The following is a 27,699-nucleotide window of genomic DNA, read 5'->3' as shown; positions in this document are numbered from 1 at the left end:
GAGGCGGGGGGGCAGCTTGTCCCCTGCTCCTGATTATTGTTCTTGGGCAATGCCTCCAACATTTTGCTTTCAGTTTCTCTGCTTCCAGCTTATCTGTCACATGGATAGTGATCTATAAATACACAGTTATTCATTCATTCAAAAACACACACTGGATAGCAGCCAGGTGCCAGACCCTGTGCAGGGCACTGGGAATGAACTTTTAGAGGAGACGTATAGGTCCTGCCCTCAGGGTTGTAATGGGAGAGACAGGCGTCACCTGGAACAGCACACACCTGAGAACTCTCCGGAGGGACCAGTGTGCTGAGTGGTCTGGGGCAGACGGGAGGGCACTTCTGACTTCACTGTGGGGCGCCCTTGAAAGTTCATTGAGTGCTGGTTGCACTGTGCTAGGTGCTGGGATCACAAAGGGTTTAACTCAGAAGGGACATGAGCTTATTCAAGATGAATGAATAGACGTTTCCAAGGCAGACACCTGGTAGAAGGGGGATGGGGGAGTTCTGTAGTCATAGTGAGCAGCCTGTACAAGGCTGAGAGGTGGGAAGGAGCAAGGTTCACCGCGGGGCCAGCGAGTGGTTCCCAGGGTCTGAGCCTGAGGGAGGGGGTGGGGAGGTGGCCTGATTGGAGGGAGCTGGGATGAAGGGTGGAGAGGCCAGAGGGTGTGGAGGCCATGCCAAGGAGAGTTTGGCCTTTATCCTATAATAAAGCAAGAAGGAGCTGTGGAAGGTTTTTATAGCTGGGTATGACATAATTCGATCTGAGACATAAACTCATGTACAAACAAATATATATGTATATTCTAACACATTATATCTACATATAAATATCAATCACTTAAAATATCTAAATATATACACACTTTAAACACATATGTATACATTTCACCTATGTAAACCGAGGTTTATATGCTCTTCTTCCTCTATTCCCGCTCCCTTAGCCAACAGAAGCCGGCACATTGCCCAGGAGAATGATGATTCTCTTCACAGAAATATAACGAGAAAAACACAATTAGCATTCAGTAGGTTTTTTTCTCTTTCTTCCAAATGGTGCTCTAGCAAATCAATAAGCAGGGTTCTTGAAAAGTGAATTTGGAAGAAAACAGAAGAGAAGGAAAGACTACAGATGAACCCCACACCTGCACACTGCCATGGTCATAGCACTTCACCATAAAGGTAGGTTCCCAAACCTTTCAAAACACTCAGCACCCTCAGGGGAATAATCTCAGGCCCATGATTCCCACAATCGACCCTGGACTCTGTCCCGGCATCAGGGCAGAGCTGATCCACTGTAAAGCCCATGAAGCTTTAAGATCCAGGGACTCTCCTTGCACTGGCCTCCATGGCTCTCGAAGGGCCCTAGCAATGGGTTCACATGGCCATATAGCTTTGTAAAATTAACAATATGTATGTGTGTATACAGTATATGTATATAGTACGATATATGATATTATTCAATATATAATATATAATATGTAGTGGATATACATATATATATGTATATATATATATATTATGTACAAGTCACTAAGTCTACCTGTAACATATATTATACAACATACATTATATATAATAAAATATCTATAATAATAAAAGCATATGCTAATTAGTAGACCAAACGACCTTCCGGACGACTACGTTATGACACCCACTGGCGCCAGGCCAGCCAAGGCAGGTGCAATGCGATTGGTCGGGGGCCTGGCCATCGCCCCATGATCACCCCGCAGAGGGAGGCCCAGGCCACTGGCCGGCAGGGCAGTCAATAGGGGGGTTCATGATCACCCCAAAGAGAGAGGTCCAGGCCACCAACTGGCAGGCTGTTGCGGGTGGGAGGGGCCTCCCTCTGCGAGGGAGCCCGGGTCCCAAGTGTCAGAGGGAAGCTGGTGCCGGCAGCCAGGGGAAGAAAGGCCTACCCTTGCACAAATTTCGTGCATCGGGCCTCTAGTACATATATAAATATAATGTATATACAGTTTACCCTTCAACAACGTGGATTTGAACTATGTGGATCCACTTATACATGGAATGTTTTTTCCTTTTTCTTGAATTTATTGGGTTGACATTGGTTAACAAAATTATACAGGTTTCAGGTGCACAATTCCATAACACATCATCTGTACACTGTATTGTGTGTTCACCACTGCAAGTCAAGTCTCTCTCCATCACCATTTATTCCCCCTATGCCCTCCTCCACTACCCCTCGCCACCCCTCTCTACATGGATTATTTTCAATCAACAATTTGGAAAAACTCACAGGCAAATCATATAGCCAAGAAATATTGAAAATTTAAGAAAAAGTTAGGTATATCACAAAATATATGTAGATATTAGTCTATTTTATCATTTACTCCTGTAAAATAGTCACAAATCTATTATAAAAAGTTAAAATGTATCAAAACTTACAGACAAAAATACTTACAGGTCATACATGGCTCCATTTTCAGTCAAGAGAAATATAAACCAAAGTAAAGATGCAGCATTAAATCAAAGCTGCATAAAATTAACTGTAGCACATACTCCACTACTGTAATGCTTTCATCGCCACCCCCTGTTGCTATTGCTATGAGCTCAAGTGTTGCGAGTAGCCACTTAAAATGTCATGTGAAGCTAATCATCTCCACGTGAGCAGTTTGTCTCTCCAGCAAGTTGCCTATCATGGTAAAAAGTGATCTCTTGTGGGTCTCGTGTATTTCTCATTGTGGTTAGTTTAATACCGTAAACCTCGAATAACACCATGAGACCCATACTAAGTGCCACTGGTTATGCTGGGAGGGCTCCCGAGAAGCAGAGAAAAGTCAGGACATGACAAGAAAAAGTTGAATGCTTGCTATGTACCAAAGATTGAGGCCTGTGGGTGCAGTTGCCAGCCATTCCAAGGTAAATGAATCCATGATAAGGACCATTGTAAAAAAGAAAAGGAAATTTGTGAAGCCGTAGCTGCAGCTACACCAGCAGGCATGACAATCTTGCACTTGTTGCTAAATTCCTTTTTTTCTGCATATTGAAAATGCAGCTTTTATGTTGGTGCAGGATTCCCATAAGAAAGGCATGTCTATAGACCCCAATATGGTTTGAGAAAAAGCAAAGTCATTATATGACAAAGCAGAAGGAAGGTAAAGGATCAAAAGCTGGAGAATTTAATGCCAGCAAAAGATGGTTGAATACTTTTAGAAAGAGATTTTGCTTTAAAAAATATCAAGATAAGCAGCTTCTGCTGACCAAGAGGCAACAGACGAGTTCCCAGACACCATTAAATAAAAAAAAATCACTGCAGCCCTAGCTGGTTTGGCTCAGTGGATAGAGCGTCAGCCTGCAGACTGAAGGGTCCCAGGTTCGATTCCAGTCAAGGGCACATGCCCGGTTTGTGGGCTCATCCCCAGTGGGGGTGTGCAGGAGGCAGCCGATCAATGATTCTCTCTCATCATTGATATTTCTATCTCTCTCTCCCTCTCCCTTCCTCTCTGAAATCAATAAAAAATATATTTTAAAAAAAGAAAAAGAAAATCATTGTAAAGAATGGATATCTTCCTGAACAAGTTTTTAATGCAGACAAACGTTCCCTATTCTGAGGAAAAAATACCACAAAGGACATTAATTAGTACAGAAGAGAAGCAAACATCAGGATTTAAGGCAGGAAGGGATAGGCTAACTCTACTGTTTTGCTCAAATGCAGTGGGGCTTATGATCGGAATGGCTCTCATCTATAAAGCTGCTACCTAACCTCTGAGCGTAGAAGGGAAGAGATAAATGCCAGCTGCCAGTCTTTTGGTTGTACAACAAGAAAGCCTGGACAGTGAGAACGCTTTTGCTGGATTGGTTCCACTGATGATTTATCCCAGAACTCAGGAAGTACCTTGCCAGTTAAGAGACTGCCTTTAAAGTTCTTTTGATATTAGACAATGCCCCGGCAACCAGAACCCCATGAGTTCAACACCAAAGACATCGAAGTAGTCTACTTGCTCCCAAACACAATGTCTCTAATTCAGGGGGTCATGAGGACCCTCAAGGCTAATTCCACATAGTATTCTATGGGGAAAAAATGTCAAGACTATGAAAGAGAACCCCAATAGAGAGAACATCATCAAAGTCTGAAAGGATTACATCATTATAGATGCCATCATTGTTATTGAAAAAAACTATAAAAGCCATCAAGCCTGAAACAATAAATTCCTGCTGGAGGAAACTATATGCAGATGTTGTGTATGACTTCACAGGATTAATGACAGAGACAATCAAGAAAGTCATGAAAGGGATTGTGAATACAGCAAAAAAAAATGATAATAAAAGTGGGAAGACGAATGGTTGCAAGATATGGATCTTGGAGAAATTCAAGAGCTAATAGACACCATGCCAAAGGACTTTACAGAAGACAACTTGATGGTGATGAGTGCTTCCAAACCAGGGCCAAACAATGAGGAGGAAGATCTAGAAGAAGCAGTGCCAGAAAACAAGTTGATGTTGATTGAACAATCTGGCAGAAGGGTTTCGGTTATTCAAGACTGCCTTTAACTTCTTTTATGACATGGACCCTTCTATGATAATGGCACTGAAACTAAACCAATGGTGGAAGAATTGGTACCATTTAGAACCACTTTTAGAGAGATGAAAAGCAAAAAAAAAAATCAGACAGAAATTATTATGTTTTTGTAAAATTATACCAAGTGTGACTGCCTCTCCTGCCTCCCTGTTCCCCTCCTCCACCTCTTTGGCCTCTGCTACCCCTGAGAGAGCAAGACCAACCCTCTCTTCCTCAGCTTACTCAATGTGAAGATGATGAGGATGGAGACCTTTATGACGATCCACTTCCACTTAATGAACAGTAAATAATCACCATGCTGTACAGTTAATGTCTGTTGTGTATGTGTGTGTCTTTGTGTAAAAATCTAATAATTATTGGCAAGAAATGTATAAGATGTGTTTGTTATCATCATCATCATTGAGTAAGAATTCATCATGTATCATCATCATTTCATCACCGTGTGTAAAACTTATATAAAAGTGGGTAGCCTATCCTTATATAGGTATAAGGTGAGAGATATCTCTATATATAAAAACCTAATATGCAAAGTGTCCCCTCGGGAGTTTGACCAACCCGGAGTTCAATTGCTCACTATGACATATGCTGACTACCAGGGGGCAGCGCGGAATAAAGGAAGGCTCCAGCCAGCAGCCAGCAGTGCGGGGAGGGAGGACCTGACCAGCAACTGGCAGTCACTAGGGACCCTATCCATGCACAAATTTCATGCACTGGGCCTCTAGTCCTATATAATAAAACCATAATATGCAAATTGACTGAACGGTGGAACAACCAGTTGCTATGACACGCCCTGCCCCCCACCCCCCAGAGGGAGGCAACCAGCAGTGGCAATCAAGGGGTGGGGCTGGCCAGTGGGTGGCGCCAGGCTGCCAGCCAAGGTGGGTGCCAGTGGGGGCCACCTGATTGTCCCGCCCGCTGGTCACCCCACAGATGGCCCTGATCTCCGGCTAGGCCTAGGGACCCTACCCTATATATTGGAAACAGTCTCTTAGATTTAAAAATTAAAACCTGGCAAGGCTACTCTGACACTGAAAAAACAGGATGATGCAGCAATGACATGCATGGGCTTTGGCTTGCACATTTTGTGGTCAGCCCTGATTCTGACACTTATAACTGTGACAAAGCCAATTACTTAACTTCTCTCTGCTTCAGTTTTTCCACCCATAAGATGTGGAAAATGGTACTACTGCCTCAGAAGGATCATGTTATGTACTGCTTTTTATAATCAGGGCAGAAAAATGTAGCTGCCCATACAACAGCAATATGCCTTTCACCTGTATGAAAAGTATGGTCACTGGTGCATGCAGCGTCCCAGATTGTGAGAGGGATGTCTGACTGCCGGTTTAGGCCTGACATCCCCTGAGGGGTCTCGGATTGCGAGAGGATGCAGGCCAGGCTGAGGGACACCCCCCTCAGAGGAATTTCGTGCACCAGGCCTCTAGTTTAATATAAAATGTGTTAGTTTTTTAACTTTGTTTTATAACTTTGCTTTTAAAGAATTACATTACTATAAAGTATGCCTCTCTCTCATTATTGAAGGAACTGAATATTAGCCTACTATCATAGGCATGTGATTAAAAAAAAGTTTCCAATACTGTATTATGAATATAACTGTAATATTGTATGCCATAAAAATTTTATAATGGTTCATTTATTAGTGTATAAGCTAGGCTACCATGAAGCAATTTCACCAACTACAGTGGGCTACCATAACACAATCATATTGCTGCTCCTTTATTATCAATGCATGGATCAGTATACCTGTAAATAAATACAAATTTTTTACATATTATTTTTTCATTTTTCATGTTTAGTATTAGTAATACACATAGCATCTAAAGTGTTTTGTATCATATAAGACAATACTGATGTAAGTACTGACAAACAATTCATCTTGTAAATAAGATGACGTAAACTTACAGTATTGATAACCAATGCAATACTGTAAAAGTATTTTCTCTTTTTTATGATTTTCTTAATAACATTTTCTTTTCTCTAGCTTACTTTATTTTAAAAATACAGTATATAATATGCATAACTTAAAAATTATGTGTTAATCAATTGTTTATATTATTGGAAAGCTTCCGGTCAACAATAGGCTATTAGTAGTTAAGTTTTGGGGGAATCAAAAGTTATATGCAGATTTTCGACTGTGCGGGTTGTACCTCTAACCCCCATGTTGTTTGAGGGCCAACTGTATTTCTAACAGTTATAGTTTAAGATTACAGCCTCTCTCCACTCTCCCTCCTCCTCTATCATGCATCTCCCAGGTCAGGCAGCCCTGGAGTGGTCGTGGGCATTGGGGAATCTGGCTAAGGAGAATTCAAGTTGGGGATACATTTGATGTGGGCTTAAGGGAATATTTGTGGCCATTTCCATGTGCAGTTCAGTGATAGTCAGCCACCCCAATGTAGGAATGGCTTCAACAGCCCATTCTTCCAGCTCACCCAGTGTCCTGATTGAAGGCACAGAGGGATTGTTGTGCTATGAATGTGATCTGGGCTCCCAGCACCAGAACTAGTCAGGTGATGGAGAAAAATATACACACACCAGGAATAGAATCTTAAGGCCAAAAGCTAATGTAGGGAAAAATTCTTCCAACTCTCACAGCTTTGGTATTAAAGAAACTCAATTACGGTTTCCCCAGACTTGACTACAATTCTAAAAATACATACATTACTAATAATGAGTTGTGAAGTAGAAAGAAACTTTACTGAATTATCAAAAGCTTAGAAAAACAAGTTTTAAACACATTAGAGGAATTACTGAATTACTGGCTTTCTATTCCCTGCAAAGAAAATGATAGTACAAAATTATTATCACATGAAGAGAAAATCAGTGTATGCAGAGCAAAGCTCTAGGGGGGGAAAGTAGTATAAAGGTGTGTCAGGAAACAAATTAATAAAAATATTATGTTATTTTTCTGGATTCTGGATTTATGATATTTTTCATAAAATAGGTAGTTTATGATTTATCACTCTAAATATTCACTTTTATATTTAATTTGAATGGCAATTTTATATTTTTTTTTTCTTAAAGAAGACCCCTCCACAAACCAGGACCCACTTTGAAGGAGAGGTTACTTGCTTGGGATTCTTTCCCCACCTGCCTCTCACACTCATTGCCTCTCTTTCCCACCGCCTTTCCTCCCTTCACCTACAAAGAGATCTTCACAGAATCCCTAAGTGGCATGAGAAATTTGTGTCATAGACAGCCTTTGAATTTTAATGTGGGTGCTGGTGCATTTCTTGGGTCCACCATTCATTTTATAGATGAGGAAACTGAGATCCAAAGGGCAAAAACTATTTTCACAAGATCATACAGCAAGCTGGTGGCAGAATTTAAATACAGGGCCCTGACTCCTAGTCCAGGGCTCTTTACACAGATGCTTCTAGTTTGTTGTTATTCCAGTGGTTTGCAAACCAATAAGCGCATCAAAATTACCTGGTGGTTTGAAATGCAGATTACAGGGCCCAATCCCCAGAGATGGTTTCGTTACAGCTGGGTCTAGAAATCGGTGTTTTTAAAAACCTCTCCAAGTGAAGCTAAGGCAGAGATGACTCAGCCTAACTTACCCCGGCCTTCTTACTCCTCAAATCCTACAATCCCTCCTTCCACTTAGTGCCCCCACCACCTCCCAATAAAACAGGGGGAGGGAGTGCCAGATACCAGCTCACTTCTTAGCCTCTTACTTTAGTCCCACCTCCCTCCAGATTATAAGGATAAATACCCAGTGAACCCCAAGAATTGTCTAGAATCTAAACAGCAAATAGACCACAGGTCACATACCAGGATTTTTTGAAAATAATTCCCAGTAGATTTCACAAATGTTTATTTGTCCTCCATATGAAATGTAAAATTTGGACCTGTCACATCCAGGTTCGTCATTGGCCATGGGGATAATCACAGGGCGAGCCAGAGAATATTGCTGGTGTGATTAATTTCTGACTCAGGCCTTTAATACCATCTTGACGCTAACGACTGGTGATCTGATCTGTTGGCTCCAGAAGTCTGGGGCCTCGTGAGAATGACAACCAGAACAGGACACACAGACAAAGTGGGTGCCATTTGAGGCCTTAACAATTATGGCCCCTGAACTTCACCGGCCTCTAGCAGCCCAAATTAGGAGAGGGCGGTCTTTACCTAACCCCCAGGTAAAGTGAGATAATGTATATGAAACTCTGAAAATTCTCAGAAATAATATAAATGTTCCTACTCACTATTTATATGGGGTCCAGACCAGGAAGTCCTCGAAAGAGGTTCTTGAGCCTGGAGTAATCAGTTGGTGCTCCCCTAAAGCACATAATCATGGACCTGACTAATAACCAGGTTCCCCAAAGAACTCCTCATGGCCCTCCAGTTCATTTTATTTTTATAAGACCTATAAGGAAGATTATTAATGGCAATGCTTGCAGAAACGGTTTCCTATGGTGTGCAGGTCCTCAGGCACAATTCTGTGTGGGGTTCCCCGAGACATGAGGGGTCTCCTAGGGCTCAAACCAACCAGCCTCCAGGAGTTGCTGGCTTCTTTAGTTACAAAAGTATTACCATCCTAAAAGCATGTCTATGTTCTGTTCTGTGGCCTTTCTGCTTCTTCTATGTTCAGTGTTCCAAAACTAAATTCAAAAGAGGAGCTAAAAGCTACTTGTCTCTCTAAGTCAGTGGTTCTCAACCTTCCTAATGCCGTGACCCTTTAATACAGTTCCTCATGTTGTGGTGACCCCCAATTTCATTGTTACAAATTGAACATAATTAGAGCATCGTGATTAATCACAAAAACAATATGTAATTATATATGTGTTTTCCGATGGTCTTAGGCGACCCCTGTGAAAGGGTCGTTCAACCCCCAAAGGGGTCTCGACCCACAGGTTGAGAACCGCTGCTCTAAGTAGACTTGGATTTAGTACTCCAAGAAGAAATGTCAAACCTACCTTTGTAAGCCTAATGGTCCTGCTTCTAGAGGTAATAGCTATAGGGCAACTTGTCCAAGTGGTTTAGGAAATGCTTTTCTTTGTTTTAAGGGTAAGAATAAAGATCACTCAGATCTGTGATTCTGTCTTGGCAGAGAGTTTCAGAGTCTGGGAACCAGAATCTATTGGATAAACACTCATAGGATTAATTTCAGAATCTCAAATGACAGAGATTTTCTCGCTGACTGCAAATGAGGACCCAGATGCTTAGCTAGTTTTGATATTTTAAACTAGCACCCTTAAAATAATAATGAAGATCATCTTTTGATCTGCCTTATATCAAAATGTATTCTCAAACTGTCTCAACAAATAAAAGTTGAAGTTCTATCATTGAGAAAATGACCTAGTAAATTATCGGTAAACATTGGTTGATATGCAAAGAATTGTGCTAAGTACTTCGGTGCCAGAAAAACATGGGACAACATTTTCATCCAGAGGACCTCACAATCCATTCATGGAGACAAAACAAGTACACTAGTAAATACAAGTAGAATATGAGAAGTACCACCAAAGAAGTACAAACAAAACTATAGGGTTTCAGGCGCAGGAAATTACTTCTAGCTGAAGGGAATCCACGGAGATCTTAAAGGAGGTGACATTTGAGCTGGGTCTTAAAGCATGTGCACAGTCTTGCCACTGGATCTGCCTTGTATTTCTCCAGTTACTCAGTGTAGTTTTCTTGCCAGTGTAGCTCATGGTTCTGACTTGCGTTAGTTTTCTATGGCTGCCTAACACATCACCGCTAATGTGGTGGCTTGAAACAATACCTATTTATCATCTCGCAGTTCCTGTTAGTCTGAAGTAGCTGGGTTCTCAGCTCAGGGTCTCACAGCTAAAATCAAGATGTCAGCCAGCCTGTGTCCTCATCTGGAGTTCTTCCAAGTTCAAGTTCAAATTGCCAGAGAATTCTCCTGCAGTTGAAGAACTGAGGTTCCCATGTGCTTGCTGGCTGTTGTTTGGGGGGTTGCTCTTGGCTCCTAGAAGCCACCCTCATATTGCAGCCACTTGGTCTTCTCTCAACAGGGCAGTTTTCTTCTTCAAAGCAGCAAGAGGACCTCTCTGGAGGGCAGACCTGAACCTTCCTTTAAAGACTCACCTGATTATTTCAGGCTCACCAAGGGTAATCTCCCTTTTGATTAACCCAAAGTAGCTGATTAGGGACCTTAATTACATTTGCAAAACCCCTTATCTATCTCATGTCATCCAAACACCCATCATGTTCACAGGCCCCACACACATATTGGAGGGAAATTATCCAGGTGTGTACATCAGGTGGGTAGAAATCTTGGGGTCCATCTTGAGGCCATTCTGCAAAATATTTTTAGAGCAAAATTGCAAGCTTTAGCACCCATGTGATAACAATCCTTATTACAAATTTCTGTCTCTGTCTATAAACTTAAACCAATAGGACTATAGGAGTGTATACATGTACTCTACATTACTACAGTATAGTGCATGTAGAACACTATATACACACATACATACACACGCTACACATATTATTCCTACAATGGGACATTGAACCCTCCTCTCATTGAGTAGTGGAGTCCATGTCACCCCCTTTGGACTTGGACAGAACTATGTACCTGCCTCAGCCAATAGAGCAGGGGTCCTCAAACTTTTTAAACAGGGGGCCAGTTCACTGTCCCTCAGACCATTGGAGGGCCTGACTATAGTTTTTAAAAAAGCTATGAACAAATTCCTATGCACACTGCACATATCTTATTTTGAAGTAAAAAAACAAAATGGGAACAAATACAATATTTGTATTTGCATTTGGCCCGCTGGCCGAAGTTTGAGGACCCCTGCAATAAAGTATGGTGGAAGTGATGCTAAATGGTTCTGAGACTAAGTCATAAAAATAACATGCACTTTCACCTTGTCTCTTGTGACATTCACTTTTGGAACCCAGCCACCATGCAGTGAGAACACCTATCACATAGAAAAGCTACATGTAGGTGTTCAAGCTGACAGTCTCAGCTCAAGTCCCAGCCAAGAACCAGCAACAAACACCAGACATATGAGTAAATAAGCTTCTGATGACTCCAGCCCTCAATTGTGGAGTCACCCCTCACCTTCAAGCCACCTCAGCAAGATCCATGTGGGAGAAGAGCCCTGCCCAAATCACAGACTCAAAGGTGAAATAAATGAATGTTGTTTCAAGCCACTTAATTTGGGGGTGATTTGTTCAGCAGCAATACATGACTAGAACAGATGTGGAATGGCAAGCTGTGGACCTGGCGGCTCTGGAGTCCCCAGAATCAAGAGGAAACCTTCCCATAACCAGGAAGGTGGAAGCAGAAGTATTGAAAACTCTGAGGCCCAGCGTCCTAGCAACAGTGCAGCATCCTAGTCTTTCCTGCTTTGATCTGGGGCTCCCTCCGTGCAGCAGATCAAAACTCTGAGCTACTGTCCATAGTAAAAAGAGAGAGCAAGGGGGCTGGAGAGATAAGTGAGGAGCAATAGAACCAGAGAAAGAGATGCAGAGAAAAGAAGAGGTTGACTTTAAAATTGGAGTCTGAGATGTAAATGCAGGTGTAAATAGGGGAACACGGAGATTTTAATGAAAGACACCCCTAGACACACACACACACACACACACACACACACACACACACCCCTTTAGCTGCCAGCAAGAGACAACACAGCCTCTACCCTCTCTTGCCCTCTCAGGTCTGGGAAAAGGAATTTGGCTTCCAAATGCAAACCGAATTTCCTGTTGCCATGCCACGTCCCTGGCTCTCTACAAAGCATATAATTCCAGCTGTTTGGCTGCATCTCAAGGGACACTGAAATAAGAAAGGCTTTCCACATGTGTTCTTGTTTATTTGGCTGGGTGTAGGAGGAAGGATTTCTGAAGGATCCAGAAATCCAGCATAGATGGGGCAATGTGGGAGGTTGCTCTGGATAGCAAGAGTAAATAGTGCATATACTATACACACAACCCACATACACAACACATACCCATTGCACACATATGCCACACACAACACATATACACACTGCACATATACACCTATACCACACACTATACATACCCACATCTATATACACACTACATATGCACACACATACACTGACATACATATACAGCCATCTAAACTTCAGGAGGAGGAACCTAGAGATAGGTTTTAATTTAAACACTTTAATAATCTAAGCAAAAGTGCAAATTCTACATTTATAATGTTTTGCAATCATTTAATACAACCTCTCCACTTTATGGGCAAAGAAGCTGGGGATTAGCTGAAAGGAGGAACTGTGTTCTCCTCCCCAGGCTGGAGCTTTTTCCTCTGATCTCAGTGCTAAGGAAACCCTCACGGTGCCTCTCCTTGAGTTTTAGAAATATCTATGTTGGTTAAGACTTTGGCTCCAGTATTATTATTTCTTCTTCTTCTTCTTCTTCTTCTTCTTCTTCTTCTTCTTCTTCTTCTTCTTCTTCTTCTTCTTCTTCTTCTTCTTCTTCTTCTTCTTCTTCTTCTTCTTCTTCTTCTTCTTCTTCTTCTTCTTCTTCTTCTTCTTCTTCTTCTTCTTCTTCTTCTTCTTCTTCTTCTTCTTCTTCTTCTTCTTCTTCTTCTTCTTCTTCTTCTTCTTCTTCTTCTTCTTCTTCTTCTTCTTCTTCTTCTTCTTCTTCTTCTTCTTCTTCTTCTTCTTCTTCTTCTTCTTCTTCTTCTTCTTCTTCTTCTTCTTCTTCTTCTTCTTCTTCTTCTTCTTCTTCTTCTTCTTCTTCTTCTTCTTCTTCTTCTTCTTCTTCTTCTTCTTCTTCTTCTTCTTCTTCTTCTTCTTCTTCTTCTTCTTCTTCTTCTTCTTCTTCTTCTTCTTCTTCTTCTTCTTCTTCTTCTTCTTCTTCTTCTTCTTCTTCTTCTTCTTCTTCTTCTTCTTCTTCTTCTTCTTCTTCTTCTTCTTCTTCTTCTTCTTCTTCTTCTTCTTCTTCTTCTTCTTCTTCTTCTTCTTCTTCTTCTTCTTCTTCTTCTTCTTCTTCTTCTTCTTCTTCTTCTTCTTCTTCTTCTTCTTCTTCTTCTTCTTCTTCTTCTTCTTCTTCTTCTTCTTCTTCTTCTTCTTCTTCTTCTTCTTCTTCTTCTTCTTCTTCTTCTTCTTCTTCTTCTTCTTCTTCTTCTTCTTCTTCTTCTTCTTCTTCTTCTTCTTCTTCTTCTTCTTCTTCTTCTTCTTCTTCTTCTTCTTCTTCTTCTTCTTCTTCTTCTTCTCTCTCTCTCTCTCCCTCTCTCTTCTCTCCCTCCCTCCTTCCCTTTCTCCTTCCCTCCTCCCTCCCTCACCTGTGCAACTGTTGTTTTGACTTAAGTAAAAAAATTTACTTCCGCCCATCCCCATGCATAAAACCATGAGCTCCCTTTTGCTGTCGCATACACAATCTCATCGTTTATTTTTCAATTTGAGCTCCAAATCCAGATCTAAAAACTCCAAGGATAAAGTTGGTGTGGAAGCTGAGGCTCAGAGCACAGTGAGAAAACACAGGCGACCACAGAGCCTCTCTCTTCACCCAGATGTCTCACTTCCCCACCCTCAGAGGTCACCCTTCGCTCTGATGCCTGCGAGCACTGCCTGTGAGCCCCTGAACCACATGACCCAGGAGGCCAGGCTTTCGCTGGATCCTCTACCCAGAGCTTCCTGGGACTCCTCGGGAAGGCAAACCCTTCGGTCTCACTGTGGATGGCTGTTGCCAGGAGCGGTGCTGATCACTTGTCATTTCATAACCTGCCCCTCCAGGCCACCTGAGTCTGGTTAGACAAGGCACATCCCCACCAAATCAACTGACAGAACTTGTGAATCCTATGAGAAGACACCAACTTCCCCTTGCCCTTGTCTCCCAGAGGCTCTGCCACGTTGCAGGCAGGTTAATCATAATCTAGAGATGCAGCTCTGTCCACCATGAGGAACTTCTGCACCTGTGACCAGGAAGGTTTTCACCATAGCCCAGCCCCACCCAAGTCCCTCTGCTAGGTCTCCCCTTCCACACTATCCCCACCCCTCTTGGGGCCAAGGAGGACCCTCTGTTGTGGAGGTGCTTACAAGTGACCTGGGCTGTTGTCGAAGGAGTCTGTCCTGGGTGGTAGATAGAGTTCCTCCAAGTTACTGGGCATAGGAAGGTGTCTTTTCCATTGTTGATGGGAGACCCTGTCAGATGGCAGGTGTAGTCATCTGCTAGGGTTGTCATAAAATACCACAGACTGGGTGGCTTAAACAACAGAAATTTATTTTCTCACAGTGCTAGAAGCTAGAGGTCCAAGATCAAGGTATTAGCAGGTTTGGTTTTTCCTGGAGCCTCACTCCTTGGTCTGTGTATGGCTGCGTTCTTGCTGTCTCCCCACGTGGTCCTGTATCTTCTATCTCTTTTTTCTTTTGTCAGTCTTGATAGAAGTTTGCCAATTTTATCAATCCCTTTGAATAAAAAACTCTTTGTTGTGTTGATTTTCTCTATTGTCTTTCCGTTTCCAATATCATTGATTACTGCTGTTGCCTTTACTGTTTTATTCCTTGTGCTTGCTTTGCTCTTCTTTTTCTAGTTCTGGGGGTGGCATGGGGGCGCTTAATTGACTTGAGCAAGGGGTGCTGCAGGAGGAGGTAGAAGTCCAGGGTCCCCACATGGTCTTTACACAAGATCACATAGTTAGTCAGTTGTTGAGTTGGAACTCAGGCCAAAACCCAGGGTCTTAAGTACTCCATCATAATGCTATGAACTGTGATTATAACTTCCTACAAATATTTATATAAATGGCCAAAGACTCGGGAGTTATGGAGGCATGAGAATAGTAACTCTGTTAGAGGAAAATATAATGACCCTTTTTATTTAAAAATTATTATAAAGTACTTCTGCCTCCAGGAAGATGAAGTAGACATATGTGTCTCTATCTCTCCCACTAGACCAGCCGTGGGCAAACTACAGCCCGCGGGCCGGATCCGGCCCGTTTGAAATGAATAAAACTAAAAAAAAAAAAAAGACCGTACCCTTTTATGTAATGATGTTTACTTTGAATTTATATTAGTTCACACAAACACTCCATCCATGCTTTTGTTCCGGCCCTCCGGTCCAGTTTAAGAACCCATTGTGGCCCTCGAGTCAAAAAGTTTGCCCACCCCTGCACTAGACACTACTAAAAACTCTGGATAAAACAGATATAAGAAAACTCTGAAATATAGAGATAAGAAGGCAGACAGACTAGGAACCTCTGATCCCGAGGTTCATATGTTTAATCTTTATGAGCCTAAATGTTCTCTTCTATAAAATGTGGATACTCATAGTACCTCATGAGGTTGTTGAGAGGCTTCAGTGAGATAACGCAGGTTAAATCCTTGTCACAGGGCTTGGCCTGTAGGAGGTGCCCAGTGTTAGGATCATCATTGCTATTAGCTGTCACATACAGTTGTGGCTCCAAACACTGGCTCTCAAGGCAAGGGACCCAGTGAGTTGTTTTGTCGTCTTCAAGTTGGTATTTCCATTTGGGTTGAGTTCATTAGTGTCTGTGAGACTGTAGATTGTGAAGCTTCTTTCTAAAAGCCCGTGTTGTCCAATTGCTCCAAATGACAGTCGGCTGGCTCCACAGGAATGATTTGGAGTCCTTGTTACAAGTACAGATTTCCAAGACCCACCCAACCCATTGAATCAGAAAGTCTGGGGTAAACTTACTATAATCCCTGTCATTCTTAACATTCCTGGACTATTTCCCCTTTGTGTATCCCTTTGACTTCTTACTGACTTCTGAGATTTGTAATGCTTCTTTCTCACTTGCTTTTGAAATTCTGACACAATCAAATTTCCTTCAAGCAAGGAATAAATTCTACTATCTAGATTCCTTAAAAAAAACATCAAGTAATGACATTAACAATCTATTTTGTTTCTAGTTGAAGACTAAATTATGTAAATTAAATAGCTTTCTAATAATACTCAAAAGGTGAATTAAGGGAGACCTTAGGTCCAAAATCTTGAATCAATTTGTGAAGGCTCAGATTACCCAGCCACTCTGAAATATCATAACGCCAGAATATCTGTGCTGAATATTTTCCATTTGTTCTTTCAAATACATTCACCTCTCTTTCTATCCTGCTCAGGGCTTCAGGAGACTGACCTTTATGGATTACATTGATTTCCCTCTGACAGTTGGGTTCAGCCAATGGGAGGCACCCCAGGAAATCAGAGAAATCATCAAAGTCAGGATATTCATAGCCTGTTCCCTCCCTCCCAGGTAACTACAGGTTGACTATGTCTCTCTTTCAAAGGCTGAAGCTCCTCTGAGAGAGCCCTTTCATATAACTATTGCTCTGGGTTTTATTGCCTGGGCCCTCTCTCTAACACTTCAGGTCTAGAAATGGTACCATTATTGCTAGCCCTGGGTACTGTGCCATCCCTTGTTAGCTTCTCTTAACATTACCATGCCTTTGTAAATATTCCCTTTATTAAATGCACATGTTCCTCACCATGTTCAAGACTAAGACCTTGACTGACAGAATATCCTACCCATTTCTTCATTTTCTTTCAACATTCCAAGGGCAACTTCCATAAGCTTTAACATTTTTAATGTATTTATTTTTATATTTTTCAATTGCAGTTTACTTTTAGTATTACATACTTTGTATTGGTTTCAGGTGTACAGCATAGTGGTTAAATAATCATATACTTTACAAAGTGTTTCCTCCTGATATTTCTAGTCCCACCTGGCACCATACATAGTTATCACAATATTGTTGACTATATTGCCTATGCTATACTCTACATCCCGTGACTATTCTGTAAGTACCAATTTGTGCTTTCTTAATCCCTTTACCTTTTTCACCCAGTCCCCCACTCTCCTTCCCGCTGGCAATCGCCAGTTTGGTCTCTGTATCTATGTGTCTGTTTCAGTTTTGTTTATTTTGTTCTTTAGATTCTATATTTAAGTGAAATCACATGGTATTTGTCTTTCTCTGACTGACTTATTTCACTGAGAATAATACTCGCTAGGTCCATCCATGCTGTTGCAAATGGTAGGATTTCATTCTCTTTATGGCCAAGTAATATTCCATTGCATATATGCACCACAGCTTTTTAATCCATTTGTCTATTGAGAGGCACTTGGGTTGCTTCTATATCTTGGCTATTATAAATAATGTTGTAATGAACATAGGAGTGCACATATTCTTTTGAATTCCTGTTTTGGATTTCTTTAGATAAATGCCCAGAAGTGGAATTACTGGGTCATAAGATAGTTACATTTTTAACTTTTTGAGGACCCACCATACCATTTGCCATAGATAAGCCTTTAATTTTTAAAAGTGAACAACTGTGTCATCAACAAGTTTACCTTTGTATTAATATCAACAGGACTTTTTTTTTCCCCATGAAGAGATTCAATCAATAAAGCAAACATATGGGAAAATATTCAATATTTAGTTTTATTTTTGATCAAAAGACAAATTAGCCCAGGCAGTGTGGCTCAGTGGTTGAGCATTGACCTCTGAACCAGAAGGTCATGGTTTGATTCCCCATCAGGGCACATGCCCAGGTTGCGAGCTCGATCCCCAATGTGGGGGATATGCAGGAGGCAGCCAATAATTATTCTCTTTCATCATTGATGTTTCTACCTCTTTCTCCCTCTCCTTTCCTCTCTGAAATCAATAAAAATATATTTTTTAAGAAGGCAAATTAAGCAACAATAAACTTTTTTCCTGTAAGTGAGTTCCCTGGCAAAAATATAAAAAATAATGAGATTACTAGTTCATGTGAGGACACAGAGAGTCTGGTACACATGTACTTTGTTAACAAGTTTATTTTTAAAATCATTCATACCTTTTGACTCAATAATTCTGTTGCTGATCATTCAAGAGGAAATAATTTATAAAAACTAAAGGACAAAATTAATGTTTAAGTTAATTAGATCATAATTTTAAATAAGCAAAAAACCATATTAGAAACAACTTAAATGTCCACTGATTAGAAAACTGTTGAGTAAATATAAAGATAAATAAGCAAATTAAGTAACAATGAGAGAAGATTGTTAGAGTACAATGCTAAGTTCAAAGGCTTTTGAAATTGTAGTGGTGCTAAAATGGAACAATTAAAATAAAAGAATTGATTTTTAAGATAATAGAATTATGGTTAATTATTTATCTTTTTCACTTATTTTGTCTATACAACTAATTTTTAATGGAGTCAAAGGAAACCTCACTAAAATAATAATAATATATAATGTAGTATAATATATATACCATTTTACATGGTATTACATTAGATACTTACCTATAGCTTGGAGACAATATAATCCTCATTTTATACATGAAGTGTCAGACATCATGGAAACACCAACCTACCTACACTGGCAGCCATAGCTTCTATATGGATGTAACCCCAAAATCAGGCAGCTAAACAAACGTCGGTGCTCTATGTACCTGCCTGAACTGCAATGTACATATATATCAGGCATAACTTTGGGAGCTCCTTCTATATATACAACATTTAACAAATTGCTCACCCAGGGATTGCCCAATATTCTTAAGATCTAGTTATTAAGCATTTAAAGCCAACTTTCAGCATATGAGATATAAATCATAATGTGTTCTGAAAACTGCAGTTGTCATAAAAGCTGGTCTGGAAGAATTGCTTTTGCCCAGGGACAACAGCATTGATAGACATTTGAGTGACAAGTATTTTAGAGAGTGCCATTAATTCATGCCTTTACACACAGCCTGAAGAGGGAAGGATTGTCTTCCTCAGCTTGCTGTTGCTAAATGCACTACAGTTTTTTAGTAGAACTATTTCCAAAAGAGTGCAGTGTGAGTTTACTATGTATTTAACAACTTGGATTTAAGAACCTATGCAGCTTCAGACTTGACCTTCCCAATAAGGCAGACAAAAGAAATGTTAACAACAAATAACAGTGAAAAAAAATGACTTGCCCTACATAGCCGGTTTGGCTCAGTGGATAGAGTGACGGCTCTCAGACTGAAGGGTACTGGGTTCAACTCCGGTCAAGGGCACATACCTCCGTTGCAGGCTTGATCCCCGGCCCTGGTCAGGGGGTGTACAGGAGGCAACCAATGGATGTCTCTCTCACATCAATGTTTCTCTCTCTGTCTCTCCCGCTCCCTTCCACTCTCTAAAAGTCAATGGAGCCCAACCGGTGTGGTCCAGCAGTTGGGTGTCAACCCAGGAACCAACAGGTCACCTGTTTGATTCTCAGTTAGGGCAGGCTGGTTCCCCAGTGGGGGTGGGCAGGAAGCAGCCTATCAATGTGTCTCTCTCATCGATGTTTCTGTCTCTCTATCCCTCTCCCTTCTTCTCTAAAATCAATAAAAACATATTTTTTTTAAAAGTCAATTTTGCCCAGCTGGCATGGCTCAGTGGTTGAGCATCAACCTATGAACCAGAAGGTCACGGTTCAGTTCCCGGTCAGAGCATATGCCCGGGTTGCCAGCTCAACCCCCAGTGTGGGGCATGCAGGAGGCAGTCGATCAATGATTCTCTTCATCATTGATATCTCTCTCTCTCTCTCTCTCTCTTTCTCTCTCTTCTCTGAAATAAATAAAAATCTGTATATATTTTAAAAGTCAATGGAAAAATATCCTTGGGTGAGGATTAACAACAAAAAGACTGACTCATTTCTTCCCATAAAGGTGTAAGAGAAATGATCATTAAAGATACAATCATTTTCCAAAAAGCTTTATTGCAGTTTCATGCAAGGCTTTCTAGAGCTTTCCGCTCGTGTGGTGTGACAGCAAAGCCAAGAGAACTGAGCTGGCATCCTTCCCTGGTGACTCAGGCCGGGCCGCTCTTTTCAACAGCTCTTGTTAATCTTGTTAAATCGTAAGTGCCTCTTGGTTTTATGAGCCAGGCTCGCTTTCCCTTCCAGCCCTCACCGACCTTGCTGTCTTTGTGTGGCTTGAATGTCGTCTCACGGAAGAAGTGTACAGTTAATTCTAGGACACCAGCAGGCTGAAGAGTATGTGTGTGGCCCGCATCACAGGGGAGAAGCACAGGAACCAGGGTGCATATCAAGTGCCCATCGAATTCATTTTAGATCTGTGACCAAACATCTTTTAGAGACTGAATTTTGGTGACTTGGGTGTTGCCTTTGTGTCTTTGTTATTTAGAAGGGGAAAATGAGTTTGTCTTAGGGTTGGTTCAGCTATGTGAGCTATGTGGCGATGCATCACACGTGGGAATAGGAAAATGAGCCACACTGGACAGAAACTTAGCAGTATCTATAAAACTATTTGATGTGCATATCTTATAATGCAGGAATTTCACCTCTAAGTACTCAAATGCTTTGATTTTCACAAGAATGTGTCCTGATATTTCTGTTACTCATAGCATTCTATGAATAATACACTTTTTCATGCTGAGTCCAGCTCTTGGAAGAGATAAATGTCTAGAAGCTGAGATGGATTCCAAAGGCAGTGTCTAAGGATTGAATATAGGCACTTTAAAGTCCTGAAACAAGCCACCTTTTGAGTGCTCTCTGAAATAAGCCTTATTTTCACTGGGTCCCATGCACTATGACCAGCTGAAAAATGACTACAGAAAGACAGGTCAGAATTGGCAAAGGGTCAATAGGGTGCCTGAAGGATTCCAAGATATGTCCCCTCCCTTCTACCATTGCTCCAGTCCCTACCCCTAGGCAGTGCCCTCCACACTTACTGATGCTCCTGCCTTCATAAGCCTGTCATGTTTGGGAAAAGATTCTTCAATAGAGTCCTAGAGTTCAGAAAAAATTTGTTCATCTCCCACCCCAAGTACAAAAAACATTTACTCCAGGAAACATCTATGCTTCACTGAAAGCATGCTCATTTTCAGGAGGATGGCATTAGTAACATTCTGTGTTCCAGACACAGGAATGTCTCTTCTCACTCTCCCCATTTGGTTTAGTGTAATAAATCAGTTTGAGTAGCTTCTCTAACCAAGATCTATATGTGGCATCATGAGTCCTCTTGTAGTTTAAATTAGATTTTAACATCTTCATATTTGCTTTGCTTTGTGAATTAGAGAATTGTTATTCTGTGGGTTTATAGGGCAAGATTCTAAGATGGCTTTATGTGGTATGAATAGGGGCAAATCGTGTTGAAATATCCATAAGAGAATGTAATAGAATATGTGACAAGGGAAAGGACCTGTTAACATAAGGGTCAGTGATGGTGACATAATCAGTTCAGTAGCAAGAATGACCTTTATTCAGATCCCAAGTAGAATCCTTTAATCCCTCTGGCTCTCAGGACACATTTGCTCTGCTGGGAAGTTTACATGTCATGTTGCTGAATTTTATCCCTGCTGACTATTTTTGCAGAGAGCACTTCCTACCAAGATTTTTATACCAGCCTTTTGGACCATATTTTCATATACAAATAAGGGTAGTGAGGGATTAAAACAGAATTTCTCAATTGAACTCAAAGAGGGGATTTCACCAAACTCCAGAAAAAGAATGTAAAACCAGTTCATCCCTCTAGAGCTAAAGCTCTTAAAGATAATGACTTCTATTGCATGAACTCTTCTAGACAACGCTAGCATTGCAAAATAGGAGGAAATGTGTATTCTGAATCATCCAAAATAAAACTTGCCATCCTTGGATTTCCTCCTTACCTAAGCCTGATCTTTAGAAATAAGAAGTCTAATTCCATAATATAGGAAGTGGTTTTAAGGTATCTTTAAAGATTTTTTAAATGTATAGTTCCAGAAATAGTGATGAAAAAATGCTCTGCTCTCACTGGATTTCCTCCTTCCTCCCCACTTCTGTCCAAGTCCACCCATCCACCCATCCCCCTCTGAGGAGAAGCCTGGGCCCCTACCTTTTACCTCCTCTTGTGCCCTCTGGTCCCTCGGTGTTGTGCTATCTTAGAGACCCTCGGAAGAGTGTCTGGGGCCACCCTGCTCACACTGCTGAACCCTTTTCTCCGTCCTTTCCCTTCTTACCATGGTGCCACCTGCTATTCCCTTGGGCCCTTTTATTTAACATCTCACTCCTGTGACAGGCAGAGCACAGAACTGGTTGGCCTTGTTCTACATTTTATAGCCTTTCTTCCACCTACTAGCTCCTTGCCCTAAACTCCGAAGGAGCCCTTCTTTCGTCATGTGCAGGAATTCAAGCCTAGTCATTGTCCCTTAGCATCTACTCCTGATTCTTAAATTTTTACAGGCAGGATTAATATTTGAATGCAGTAGACAATCCCAAATTATCACCTTTTGATGTTATTCTTAATAAAGGCACCAACACAAAGTGAGGCATGCACACACCACACACACACACACACACACACACACACACACACACACGCATGTACCAAATAAAAAACTAAAACACTCATGTGAAAGCACTTTACAATGTCAAAGTGCAATGTCAATATTGGGGTTTTTTATTATTATCAGGCTATCCTCAACCCTCTCTATGAAGTAATAGCCAACACAGCATAACTGCCTAGTGAAGAGCTCTCATCCTGGAGCCACACTGCCTGGGTCAAATCTCAGCTCTGCTACGACCTAGTATTAGCACATTACCCAATTTCTCTATGCCAGTTTCCTACTCTGTAAAATGGACTTAAAAGGACCTGCCTCATAAGGTTGTCATGAGGGTTGGATGAGTTAATATTTGAGTAGACACAGAGGTGCACTGCCCTGACTCCCCTTCAAGGGAGAACTTGCTGCCCGAGGCCAAGCCCTTCGTGGGGAAGCCCAGGTTTGTGACTGAGCAAGGTGGGTGTGTGAAGGCGAGCGATTCGGGTCTGGTGCAGAACACGCTGACGGGCAGCGCTCCCCTCAGGCTTCCTGCCAGGTCGGCAGAGACTTTGTTGAGTCTGCATCGCAGTTGGACTTCTCACTGCTTTCTCTCCCTTCTCTTCAAAGGTGGTAGTCCCTACTACATACCCCAAGGTCTGTCCCAACTACTGCTTGCGGAGACCTTAACCTGCGAAGGCACTGTCAACCATTCAGAGAAGTACCTGGAGCATAGTGAACACTATGTAAATCTTTTTCAATACGATTAAGTAGGTAATCTAGAAAGACAGCACCTTCATTACTCATCCCACTTAGAGAAGATGTTCTAGCTAATGTTCAATATTGGGTTACTTTAAAGAGTCTCTGAGTCTACTAATCGGGATGAGGAAACAGTAATACCACTAATGCAGCCACTGTATTACTATGCTTGTGCTTTGGGTTTTCCCTCTCATTTTCATCTTTTCTGTGCTTGATCTCACCAATTCAATTTCTCATCACTTACAAGGGCGTTTTCTAACATTTTAAATTTAGGTTCAACAACTTTGGCTAATGCCTAACGAGAACTCACATATAACCCCTATGGCATCTAGAATCCAGACTTCTCAGAGTCTTCCCATGTCAACCCAAGGATTGACTGGTCTCAGGCTGTGTCACAGGAGGAAAACGAGTGGACTCTGGCCTTGGGACCCTGGAGTCCTCCACAGCTCTTCACTTGCAGATCTGGAGCTGAGCTTTATTCATCAACTCCTTCATTCAGTCAATAAATCTTCACTTCTCACAGCCATGAAGAAGAAAGACAAGCTCCTGCTCTCGAGGCTCTTACCCTCTGGTGTGGAAAGGCCACACCAGGTAATAAATGAGACAATTAGAGATGAGGTAAATACTGTGGAGAAGATGACCACACAGTAAAGAGCCCTGGCTAGGGCCTATATTAAGGAAGGCCTCTCGCAAGACACTTGATTTAAGAAATTAAGGGTGAGAAACCAGAAAAGTGCCTGGGGAAGCAAGTTTCAGGCATGTGGAACAGCAAATGAAATGAGTGTGCTTGGCTGCTGGAAGAACACCAGGGAGGCCAGTCTGGGCTGAACAGTAGTAAGCCAGGGAGAATGTGGTACCCAGGTGAAGTTGGAGAGATGGGGCCCGATCCTGGAGGGCCTTAAAAGCCATGGAATAAATTAGGGCTTCATTCTAACTACCATGAGAACCACCAAATGATTTTAAGGAGGGCTGACATTACACAATTCATGTTCTTAAAAGATTACACTGACTAAACACAAGCTCAACATTGAAGAAGGGAACTGAATTACAATTTACTAAAAGATGTGGGTACTCTCAGATTCCTGGGTGATGCTCTATGTTAGCATTGTGTAAACATGTCTAAGGGCTTTTGGGCCAACCCGTGGCTGGTTTAATGAGTTGCTCTCAGGGCACTAAGAATAAACAACACTGTACATTGATTAAAATCATCTCTAGACCTGAAAAAAAAATCGTTCTGCCCATACTCAGAAATTGTACCCATACTCTCATCTCACTAAGCTCATTCCTTCTTATTTCTATTTATAGCTTATCGCCTGGCATGGGATAATCTGTATAAATCTTCTAAGCCAACCCTTAGTCGTAGCTTCTCTAGAATAATTGTTAGCTATATCACTTTGGCTTGAAATGGGAACCATTTTTTGGCCTCTCCTGGGTATGGCATCAGTCTGTCAATGGTGGCCTCAGCAAAGACAGGAACTCCTGCCAAAGACCCATATGTAAATGGGACATGCTTGTTTCTAATTTTCTCTTTCAGACTGAGAACTGACTTACCAAAGACAAGCTGTGGAGGAGAGTGCAGAGCTAATGGAAGGAGTAGGGAGGAGTCTGAAGGGCCAGGAATGAAGGGGGCCAGCCTGTCCAGGGGAAAAGCGGGGATTACTGGGGAAAATGAGCTATCTGGTATCATTACGTTAAGTGCCATTGGACTGATGTGTAAGGTGGGCAGAATGGGCCAGGAACCCAGTTAAGTGTGGAAAGATTCCAAATTGGTGTCAAGGAGAGCAACTGTTAGCAGAGAAAGCTTTAAAGGACAGATAGTTAATACTTGTATCTCTGCTTCAGTCATCTCAAAAAAAAGGTAAGAGGTTCTTCTCTCCTGTTGATGGAGTTTTCCCTGACATTAAGTCGATGGGATCAAAAACAAGCACCGACAGCTAATTTGCTTCCACTCCCCAAGTTACTTTTATTTATTCCTGGTAATTAACATGAGGATTGCTTTTCCCTCCCTCCCTACTCTACCCCGCCTTCACATGCACATGCACACACGTGCACGCACACATATCAGGCAATCTAGAAAAGTCGTGCCCAGCCAAACCCTCCTGAATTTATAGAACTCCAACTAATTGGTAGGTTTGGAAGCAGCGCCGAGCCAAGCAAGGCCAAGTTATGAATGAATGAAATGTAAGGACTCTAATTAATATAGACTGCCAATTTGAACTTCTTCTGCAATTTAAAACATTTCTTTAACGTAATCTTTCTCTATTAGATAAGTTAATCGTTTGAACAATTCAGGCCTACAATCAATGTGATCAGATAAACTAAATTTAGATAAGAAAACATGTGATCTGATTGGAGGTGGAATGGAACCAGCCTCGGAATTCAAAACATGTCATTTTTATTTTCTGGGCTATGTTGCTATGTTGGTGGGGGAGCTCTTAGACCCATTCTGAATATGGTCAGATGGGAGAGGCAGTGTGCAGGGAGGAAAATATAATATGAGAAGGGTAGAGATACCCCTAAAAAACTCATATCTTAATGGAGGGCAAGTACCTTAAGTTCAAGTGTGTGTGTGGCTGTGGCTGTTTTTTAAGAAAGTAAATAAATAAATGAACTTTGTCTTCTCTGAATCACTTTGGTTAGTCACATTTAGATGCCAAGTTTAAGTTCCCAGGTCTCTCCTGGCTGGTGGTTCGCGCAGAAGCTGTGCGGTGCTAATCCCTACTCTGTGTCATTCACCTTTGAAGTCACCCAAACGCGGTACCTCTAAAAATCAAATTACCACCTGGCAGCAAGCCTCCTGAGTTTTCCTCCACATTACTCAGGATTTCCAAATGACTGCTAAATCTGAATCTTGGTCTCCTTCCACCCAGCAAGTTTCCATGAAACTCCAAAACTAAGAAATCCTTTATGCCACTTGACAACAAGAACATAAAATCACAGAGACAATAAAAAGGAGGACTATGAAGCAGCAAAAGAAAACAGAAACTGTTAAGGATAATGAGAAAAGTGAAATTAGGCCTGGGGCACCACCACCCAGGCCAGTCCCATGCCTTACTGGTAAAGGGCTGGTGGCAGAGCAGATCTGCCTGTTGGAACCGCCTAAAGATGAGAGAAGGCGCAGAAGTATGTCCTTGGCTCTCATTAGAGGCACAAAGCCCTTCTGAAAGAATCTTAAAATATCTTCCACTCATGTCGCCAGTTCTGAAAGCTGGGAGCGGTGTCCTTTCTGCTTCCCCATCATCGAGGGCTCTTGTCACCTTTCACGGGAGTGAGCTCTCTCAGGAGAGGGTGCACTTCGGGGCTGTCTCAGTCACACTGAAGGGCCCACAGGGATGTCCCTGGGGCAGGAAGCAGCGCATACCTTTGAAGCCTGGACTCCTCCTGGGAAGGGCTCATTACTCTTCAGTGTGGAGGTTTTCTGAAATCAATCCTGCCTGTGCTAAGTAATTAAAACACAAGCAGGAGGCTGGTTCTAGTTTCCTTATAAATAAACTGAAAATAATGAAATGTTAGGAACTGGCATTGACTGCCAAGTTTTATGGCTGCCCCCTAATTACTTTGCTACAATACAAATTTTTGTGTGTGTCCAACATAATTATTTGATAACCGTGACCATAGTTCCCAAAACAATCAAGGACTTTAATCATGAATTGAAAGACAGAAAAATCACTTGACAAACGTTTGCCCTCCTGCCTAACTAGAGTGCTGAGTTTGTATATTTTGCTGCCTACATGAATATTTATCATGAGCAGAGACAGGCCTGACAAAAAACGATTATGGAAAGTGGAAAGCCCAACTGGCCTATAAAACTGCAGCGCCCTATTCCTCAACGGGTGCTGCAACCACCCTGTGGGGCCTGGGGTGGGGGAGGGAATCAAACCACAGGATGAAGGAGGTAAATGTTTGGGATGCTTTCATTTTACTGCATTCAAGGGTGTGGAGAGAACATTATGTTTATGCCAAAAATAAACATGGCAATACTGTGGAACAGGATGCAGTATTCACACAAATGTCTCGGTATGACAAAGACATGGCATGCACAGGGGCCCTCCTTCATTTGGGGGGTTCTCTGTGGAAGGTTTGTGAAGTGCTCCTGCAGTGTCAGGAAACCAGGAGATGCCAAATAAAAAGGTAGGTGTTTCTGATGTGCAAGTTTCTACTCTAGATTAGAATAGATGAGTTTCACATCTCATATCAATGTGAATAATGGGCATTTAAAGCACCTTCTAGATAATTGGTTCTTTGCCCCCC

The sequence above is a fragment of the Myotis brandtii genome, unplaced genomic scaffold (genome assembly GCF_000412655.1).
Source record: "Myotis brandtii unplaced genomic scaffold, ASM41265v1 scaffold84, whole genome shotgun sequence".
NCBI classification, from domain to species: Eukaryota; Metazoa; Chordata; class Mammalia; order Chiroptera; family Vespertilionidae; genus Myotis; species Myotis brandtii.
This window is presented reverse-complemented; position numbering follows the sequence as displayed.